Source organism: Alligator sinensis, unplaced genomic scaffold (genome assembly GCF_000455745.1).
Source record: "Alligator sinensis unplaced genomic scaffold, ASM45574v1 scaffold74_2, whole genome shotgun sequence".
In the NCBI taxonomy this organism is placed as follows: Eukaryota; Metazoa; Chordata; order Crocodylia; family Alligatoridae; genus Alligator; species Alligator sinensis.
The window spans coordinates 1,922,805-1,932,147 of record NW_005841931.1 but is presented as its reverse complement, the minus strand read 5'-3'; the positions used below and the strand labels follow the sequence as shown (position 1 = coordinate 1,932,147).

Below are 9,343 nucleotides of genomic sequence, written 5' to 3'. Positions count from 1 at the left end.
GCACGGGTCGTAAGGCCTCCACAGCTGCTCCTGCCCTGCACTGCTCATACTCCATGGTGAGCCATGCTCACCTAGGGAGAGCAGCAGCAGCAGATGGGTTCCTCCTCCTTGCCTGGTCTCCCCAGGTGTTCCCTGCCAGGCCAGAAGCAGGTGCAGGGGAAGAGAATCCATCCACTGCTGCCACCACTGCTGCCCATGGCTGATTCCAGTTCCTGGTGTAGCCTAGCTGGAGCAGGGTAGGAGTGACTGTGGAGCCTCCTCCCCCAACCTCTCGCCTGGGACAGCGGCAGTGGAAGGTGGGGGAGTGGATGTGTTGCTGAGCATGGAGTGGAAGGGAGGGGGGAGGACAATTTTTACTTGATTAGGGGACTTAAAAACCCCATCTTCCACTTCATGGCCTGCCCACCTGGGGGTCAGGGGGAGAGAAGCAGGGAGCAGGGGGCGAAGCAACCCCTACAGCACCAATGAAGCCACAATACAACACCAGTGACTGCTCCAACACCCCCTTTCAAAAAATTCTGAATCTGCCTGTGGCTGGCTGCACTACTTCTGGTCTGGATGTGGGCAGTGTGTGAGGAGGAGCATGGTGTGTTTGACAGCACTGCTGCTCAGTATGGTAATTTGGTAGTCTAGACATGGCCATAGTACATTGTGCATCTGTGTTAAGAAAGTACCCTGTAATCAGGTAGCTTGTCCCCTTAAGAAGAGGCAAACAGCCCTGTTAAGGGACTTCAACTCATTCAGCTAAGGAAAGAGTACCCCCTGGAAGCTTTATTAGAGGATAGGGGATCTTCTGTATGTGGATTTCTCATTCTGTGAGGAAGATGGGGGTCAGTTCCCTTCTCGGCACCATTTTCAATGCTCAGAGATGGTACTCCATTGATCCTGCTCTGGCCAAGAAGAGATGATGTAAACTGAGAGGTGAGGGTATAAATCAAGGTGCCCTGAAGTCTGCTACTTTGTTTGGGAGCTGAGGAGGACAACAAGTGTCAGAGCCAGTGTACAGTAACAGAACTTACTTATTGATATCTCTAGCCCATTGGCAATGGATAGGGGCTGCATGCGGGTACACTGAGCATGGTGGTGCACCCCCCGCGAAAAGATGCCGCTGACACTGCTGGCGGTGCCTGCAGGCAGTCACTGCTTACCATCCCCTCCCCCTTGCCACTGACACCACTGGCGGTGTCTGCGGGCGGTCCGTGATTACTGCTGGCTGCTGCCAACACTGCCAGTGGTGTCTGTGGGTGGTCGCCAACCGCTGGTCAGTGCTCGCCACCCTTCCTCCCCTGCCGCCAACAGTGCTACGGCCGCCTGCTGGAGCTCCCCACTTGCCGCCACCACACTCCTGCCGCTGACAGCATTGCTACCGCCTGTGGGAGCTCATCGTGCCCCCTCAGCCTCTAGGGGCACGCGGCGTTCATGCTCTAGCCCCACATGGATTCCTGTTCTTATGTGGAACCATAAAGGAGGAGGTCTGCTAGGGTATTTGTGCAAAGATTTCCCTGAGGGCTTCTTTTTTCAGGCTTGTCCATGACTGGGGAGATACCTAAGATTGCTCTATATTGGGGAACAGGAGGCTGAAGTGAAGAATAAGCATCAGTGCCCCAGAGTGCACAGAAATAGGTCTTTGCAGGGCCTAATGTGATTATGTAAGGAAATTGATAATCCCCTCATGTTCACAAAAACTTTCTTATGCTAGACTCTTTTATCAAGACATTGCCCTAGAAAATTGAATGTTACACAGGTCACAGCAAAAAAGTAAAATGCATTCTTACATTTCAAAAGGAAAAAACAAGCCTTAGTAAACTCTGATTTCACCAAAATCTTGACAGACTCCTCATTCCAGCTAGATAGAGATCTCTTTTCTCTGCAAAAAGGTATTTTCAGTGTAAACTATACTTTAGAGATCTGTTTTGCACTTACTGAAGTAATTTTTTTTAATTAGTGACATTCTATAAAATGTTTAAATAGACTTTTACTTATTACATCATTTGATGTAGAACCTTAATGCTAAGAAATACTAAGAACGTCTATAATCTATAGTCTATATTTATAGTAGGCATCATTCAAGTTAGCTACCTACAATTATTAACTATTACATTAAGAGTTCAGCCCAGGGTTCTTTATGCTGTTAAGAAGCAATCCCTGAAGTTTATGGAGCTTCCCTGCACAATTTTCCCTGCACAATCTTCCTCTGTATGTTTTAAAAATACTTGGCACAAACACTTCCCTGCAATGTTGCCAACTCACAATTTTAATAGGGAGTCTTGTGATGCTTGTTGGTGTCCCAGATTCTGGAGTCATGCGATTATGCACGCATTTCAGCTTTCTTTTTTTTTCCAAAAAAAGGAAGTTTCTAGACCTGGTGTCGTGCAAAAATACTTGAATATGCCATCTTTAGTCTCATGAGAAAGAAGGCAAATACAAATTTAAGCTAGTTTATACAGGGGAGCTAATTCAAATGAAGGTAAGGGGTTAAATGAAAACAAAAGGATCAAACGTATTTGGAGTGAGGCACTCATTTCAGAATAAATGCCTCTGCATGGGCAGTTAAATGGGAAAAAGCAATTCTGGCTATCTCCCCTTGTAGATTAAGTGCTTAATTACTTTTACATCATGTTGAAGCCAATCTTGTGATCTCCAGGAGCTTCCCTCATGACTTTTGAGCACTGAGGGGCTGGCAGTACTGCATGCATCTCAAACTAAAAGTGGGTTTTGGTTGTAGCCATGTTGGTCCACGGACATAGGCAGGCAAGGTTCTTTGAGCTGATGTGATATCTTTCTACTCAAAGATATCACATCTACTCAAAGAACCTTGCCTGCTCTCAAACTGGAAAACATACATAAATTTCACAGATTTCATAGACATTAGGGCTGGAAGGGACCTCAGGACATCATCGAGTCCAGCCCCCTGCCCCAAGGGCAGGAAGTCAGCTAGGGTCAAAGGATCCCAGCAAGATAAGTGTCCAAATGCTTCTTAAAGGAATCCAGAGTAGGTGCTTGCACCACCTCTGGAGGAAGCCTATTCTAGGCTTTGGGGGCTTGGACCATAAAGAAGTTTTTCCTTATGTTCAGCCTAAAACAGTCTTGAAGGAGTTTGTGACCATTGGACCTTGTCATCCCTTGGGGTGCTCTGGTGGACAGATGTTCTCCCAGATCCTGATGCGTACCCCTGATATACTTATAGGCTGCCACGAGGCCACCGCTGACCCTGCACTTTTCCAGGCTGAAGAGTTCTATGGCTCAGCCTCTCTTCATAAGGCCTATTCTCCTGTCCTCTGATCATGTGCGTGGCTCTCTTCTGGACTCTTTCAAGTTTCTCCACATCCTTCCTGAATTGTGGAGCCCAGAATTGGATGCAGTACTCCAGCTGAGGCCTCACCAAGGCCGAGTACAGCAGGAGGATGACATCCCGAGACTTACTTGAGAAGCATCTATGGATGTGAGCCACAGTTTGGTTTGCTTTACCAGCTGTGACATCGCATTGGTGGCTCATGTTCATCATGCAGTCAGTCATGACCCTCAAGTCTCTTTTGGCTTTGGTGCTAGCGAGCGTAGCGCTGTCAAGCCTATAAGTGTGCTGCAGGGTTTTTTTCCCCAAGGTAGAGTACCTTACATTTGTTGATACTGAAAGTCATGAGGTTTGTATCTGCCCACTTTTTCAGCCTATCCAAGTCAACCTGGATCACCAGCCTATCCTCTGGTGCGGATGCTTTACCCCAAAGTTTGGTGTCATTGGCAAACTTGGCCAGTCCACTTTTGACCTATATCCAGGTTGTTGATAAAGACATTAAAGAGAAGAGGTCCAAGGACAGAGTCTTGGGGAACACCACTAGCCATGAAGCGCCATGATGATTTGCTTCTGTCAGTTACCACCCTCTGAGTCCGGCCTCAGAGCCAATTCTCTAGCCATCGGACTGTGGTGTAGCCGAGGCCATGGTTGGCCAAGTTTTCCAAGAGGAGATCATAGGACACCAGATTAAAGGCTTTTTTGAAGTCCAGATATATGACGTCAATCTCTTCCCCCTTCTCCAGGTGATATGTCACCTGGTCATAGGAGGAGATGAGATTGGTCAGGCAAGACCTACTTGCAGCAAACCTGTGCTGGCTATCCCACAGGATGTTGCCATCAGCCAGCTTGTCAAGAATGGACTCTTTGATGATTTTTTCTAGAATCTTACCAGGGATTGAGGACAAGCTGATTGGCCTGTAGTTCCCTGGATCTACTTTCCTCCCTTTCTTAAAGATGGGTACCACATTGGCCTTCTTCCAATCTTCAGGTACTTCACCTGAGCACCACGAGTTTTCAAAAATCTTTGTCAGTGCCTGGGCTATGACTCCTGCCAGCTCCTGATGTACTCTAGGGTGCAATCTGTCAGGACCTGCTGACTTGACTGTGTCCAGCCTCTCAAGGTGTTCCTTTACAACGTCTACACTGATGCTGGGTATAAATTCACCCTCACCCTGGCCGTCCCACATTTTGCTAGATAGGGCAGACCCTTTGGGTTGATGAAAAAATGATACAAAGTACCCATTAAACAGGTTAGTTTTTTCCTGGGTGTTGGTTATCAGTTGTCCTATTTGGTTTAGCAGGGGTCCAATGTTACCCTTGTTTTGCTACGAGTATTTCCATTAATTTCATCAGGAAACAAATAAAACTTGGAGCTTTTACTTCTGTTTCATAAATCAACAAGAATGCCAAGTTAAGTGTGTTACAGGGGTATAGGTTGTAGCTGTGACGGTCTAGGACTAGGGTGGCCATCATAGAGGACATTCCAGTTTTTTGCTACTCAAATAGTTGGAAAAATTATTTTTTTGCAAGCTTGAGGCTATACATACCCTTCCTTGTCTGCCTATGTCCTAGATAGGGTGGCCATCATAGAGGACAGTCTGGTTGTCCTCTGTCCTCTATTGATACGAAACCCGACGCCTTTATGTCCTTTATTTTTCTCTTGAAGAGAAAAAATAGCTCCCTTGTATAAACTTGAAAAGAAAAATAGAAGACAAAAAGGCATCATGTTTTGTATCAATAGAGGACAGAGGACAACCAGACTGTCCTCTATGATGGCCACCCTATCTAGGACATAGGCAGACAAGGAAGGGTATTTATACCTGCAAGCTTGCAAAAAAGATGTTTCCAACTATTTGAGTTGGTCTAATAAAAGATAACAAATTTACCCAAAGAGCCTTATCAAGTTAAGCATGGGCATCTTTGTAGGTAAGGGGAGTTATGACTGTACTGGAAGAGGTGGTAGTTAATCAGTGCATGGGAACAGTGAATTCTAGCTGCTTGGGTTTTACGGTTATATTTGCAATACCTGTTTACATTTTTTGGGGGCTAATTCCGACCCTCCAAACCCCTTAGAAATATATTAATTATCCATTTCCACCCCATGAAGAGAGGATTATCTGGCAGTCTCGATGGAGGATTTTTTTGGTGCTGCCGCACAGCTTGAGAGGCAGGAAAGCTGCTTCCTACAGCATACATTGCAATGTGTTTCTCCCACTGAGCAAACCCCTAGGGCACGCTGAGAATCGTGGGACAAGTAGTTCCCAGCCTCCAGTGCTTCTGCTGGGCTTGATCAGTAGCGCCTGCAGCACGTGAACTATTCCCCCCACAACCCACTAGCGAGGGAGGAGGCTCTGCCGGGGCTTGTGGGAATTGTAGTCCTGTTGCCTCCCTCCCTCCCCTGGCTCTGAGATGAGGGCAGGCTCCCAAGCACCTGTCCTGGTGGAGGGAAGCTGCAAAAACTACATGCTCCACCACTCCCTTCGCATGCCTGATGATGAATGATGCAGCTGCTTGATCCCAAGCCAACCAGGAACTGCTGAGAGAAGCAGAGTAGAAATTTAAAGGTAAGGAGTTGTGGCTGCAGGAGCTGGCCCTCTCAGCCCAAGCCTGCCTTTGTGCCTCTGGCCAAGATACTGTGGTCTTTTATTTCAGCGACCTTGTCCTGGGCAGATCTTTTCCAGTGTGGTTGCTTGCAGTCTTAGCACGTGGGGCCTGCTGGAGGGGGTGTCTCCTTGTAGTTGGAACCTCCTGGGTAGAGATTAAGAGCTATACCTAGGAGTGGGGCTGGGGGATGCTTCTTCATTGTGGCTATTGGGTTTACCAGGGTGAACTGAGAACTGACATCAATTTTTCGTGAGCTTAAGGTATCCTCCCCCTGCTTTGGTTGTGGAGCTAGTTATCCTAATGTGAATCCTGCATGAACTGCTGCAGCATCAGTTGTCTGAGTGTACTTAATTGCTCCAGTGTTTCTACTGCCTTTTCCTAGGCTGATTTGAATGGGAGCTAAGTGACATCCTCAGCACTGCTCAATGCTCCGGCTGCTATTCCAAATGCTACAGGAAGCAGCACCCCCTTCTCCCCCACCCAAATGTCCAAAACATGTTTTGGTGCTGCTTAGAAAACTGAGTTGCAGCAGTCATTGGAAAGGGGAGGGAGCTTTGGGTAACTGAGAGTTAAGGCATAATGTATTAGTGAATGCTCCTGGAAATGTTGGCTGTAGTCCCCTAACTAGGAGTTTTTTCCCAAGCTTTAATAAGAATTAACAATTTTTATAATGAACACTGCAAATTGCTTTATGCACTGCATATGCTCCTTATGGCTAATGTGTGGCCATCACTGAGGTGAAAGACAGCAGTTGGAGGGCATGTGACGCTTTGGGGAATAGTGGTGTTATGTTGGCTAGTGTTGCTGGGGCACATCTAACTCTCACGAAGAGTGATTTGCGATTGTTAATGTCCTTGGGGAGAAGGCAGGACCTGGTTAATAGAAAAGGTCTTGCCTGAAAAAAAACCCAACCCTGAATAGATGGTACTTAGTTCTGCCACGAGGAAAGTGTTGCCCTTTTCAGTGGGTTGATAAAGAAGCCTTGCTGTAAGTCTGGGCAGAGGTGCCAAATAGAGAATGGATTTTGACAGTGAGCTAACTACCTTCCTGCCCAGCGGATGCCGCCTTATTTGTAACAGGGGTGTAGGATGTAACCATGTTGGTCTAAGGACATAGGCAGACAAGGTGCTTTGGGTGAATCTGATATTGTTTATTAGACCAACTTAAATAGTTGGAAAAAAAAATTCTTAGCAAGCTTTCAGGTTTAAAAACCCTTCGTCTGACTGAGGAAGCCTTTGCAGTTGGTGTGCGCTCTTCCTGGATGGAATGCCTTATTTGTAAAACAGATAGAAGAGCCCTGGTAGATGAGGTATCTGGGCCCTTCTCCCAGCACCCCACAAATTTGCCTCAACATTGACCTAGAGACAAAGCTGCAGTACCCTTGCCTCTTTTATGCTGGGAACTAACCCAAAACACACACACAAAGTGATCCCAGACACTCACCTCACCAACCAAAATCTGATAAAGGCATAAAATGAGGGGCATTATAGCAAATAGCAGAAGTGTCAATAGGAAACTGTATGGGATGCATTTAATTCAATTTACAAGTAATTGGTGACCTAGAAAGCAGCCATAAGGATGCTTAGACCCTGCATGGTGCTTTTCAGGTTCAAAGTGTTTTCTACACATCACAGATCTCAGGGTTTTGAGATCTTAATACATTTCACTATCCAGCAGCATGGTAGCAGAAAGTTTTGTGTGGGAAGTAGATAAAATTAAGTCTAAAGTACCTCTCTTGTATTGCAGAGGCATTGCCAAGACGCTAATAATAAAAGATGTTTGTCTGCAAAGTCATGAAGTCTGCTTGTTTTGCATTGTCAACACCCTATATGCCAATTCAATCCACATGACCACAGACAGCGTGAAGAAGACTGTTTCTGAAGCTCTGGTCTGGTCAGGCTAAGCAACAGAAGAAAAGAGAAATAGCTAGAGTCAGCTTGCTGCTTTAATCTTCTGGGTCCCTTTGCCCTTATTATTGTACATTGTATTATTGTATATGGGAAAACCTGTTAATGCTGATGAGGCTTGTGTATGTTATGTTTATTTAAAAATCTCTCTTCAAGGAACACAGATGTGAACAAGTTTTCACAATTGAGTACTAATTGTTACATGTCATTCAAAGTTGGAACTAGTCCTCTCTCAGATAAAACTCTTGAAGCCACTGGGAATCTTACTTGAATAAGGAGAGCAGTATCTCACTGTTAAATTTTGTCTATTGTAGAAAAATTACTTGTTGCTCATATGGCACAGATTGTGGTTATTAGAAGTGGAAAACAGGACAAATTGCATTTAGCTATATTAACAAAAAATAACAGATTTTCTGCAAGTCCCTGCCTTATTTGAAGTAAATCTTTACCATTAAGTTTTCTGTTATCAGATCCATGAAACATCTCAAAATACTTGTTTTGAAAAAGTTGTTTTTTGACAATGCAAGGGAAAAGTCAAACAATACGATGGGGATAATGTTCTGATATAGGCCTGCAAAAGTAGTTGCTTGTGTTTAGGGAAATACTCAGCTGACACAGTTCAATCAATAATATATATAGTAGCCTGCTTGTCTTTTATTTGCCAAATGAATTGGAGCCTATTTGTCATTAACACACTTTGGCAACCTCAGTAATTGGTTAACAAAGCTGTGTTATTTACTAACCAAAGCCTAGTTAGTGGTGTTTAGTAGCTAGAGACCAGATCTAACATCCAGCAGGATCAATATAATTGCAATAGTTGATGAGTTTTTTTAGTACCTTTAATTTTTAAGTGAGGACTTTTATCCAAGTAATCAAATCCTAGTATAAAAGGGAGGATAAGTGGGATCTTCTGTTTTCTGTTCACTATAGAAATACAACTCCACATCCCTGCAAACAAGTGTGTTCAAAATCCAGGAGAAGTGCATAGACTAATAAATTTAAAACCTGCTTTTTATTCTATGGGTGCAATTGCAGTAACTCTGTAAGAGACAAGACAAAGGGCTGCTCTTTTCAATCAGCCATTTTCTTCCTCCATTTGGAGCAGTTGTTAAAGAGACTTTACTGCAAAGGTTACACTGAGCAGCATGTACATCTGTATGTTGGAAGTGTAGAAATGTATATTATTCATGGCTTGTCAACATACATGCTGGAAAACTAAAGCTGAATTTATAGCTATCTTTCCTTCTGCCAGTGTTCTTATGGTTAATTTTTTAAAAGTATTTCCACTATAATCTCTGTTTGCTGAAGTTTATAAGTCTTGAAGAGTGTAGTGGTCTTGAACCATAACAAAGAACATGTAACGTTGCATTTACAATACAGCTATAGCTGCTCATTAAAGGGTATAATCTCAGTTTACACACATGCTCTGATAAGGTTAATTGAGGTTACACATATTAAGGAAAGAATAAGATTTTACACTTAAAGTGATGCTGCTTATCCAGATACCTGGAAGAGTATTACAAAGAGAACTGTTTTTCTC

The 9,343-nt window shown here is 44.4% G+C and overlaps 1 protein-coding gene across 1 annotated transcript in view; it reads left to right on the top strand.

Annotated features, from left to right (window-relative positions):
- Positions 1 to 5,616: 5,616 nt before the first annotated feature.
- Positions 5,617 to 9,343, top strand: part of TBXAS1 (thromboxane A synthase 1) — a 390,857-nt gene continuing 387,130 nt past the window's right edge. The window contains exon 1 of the mRNA XM_025198922.1: positions 5,617 to 5,856. The gene's annotated coding sequence lies outside the window, so the exon portion shown is untranslated. The remainder of the gene's footprint in view (positions 5,857 to 9,343) is intronic.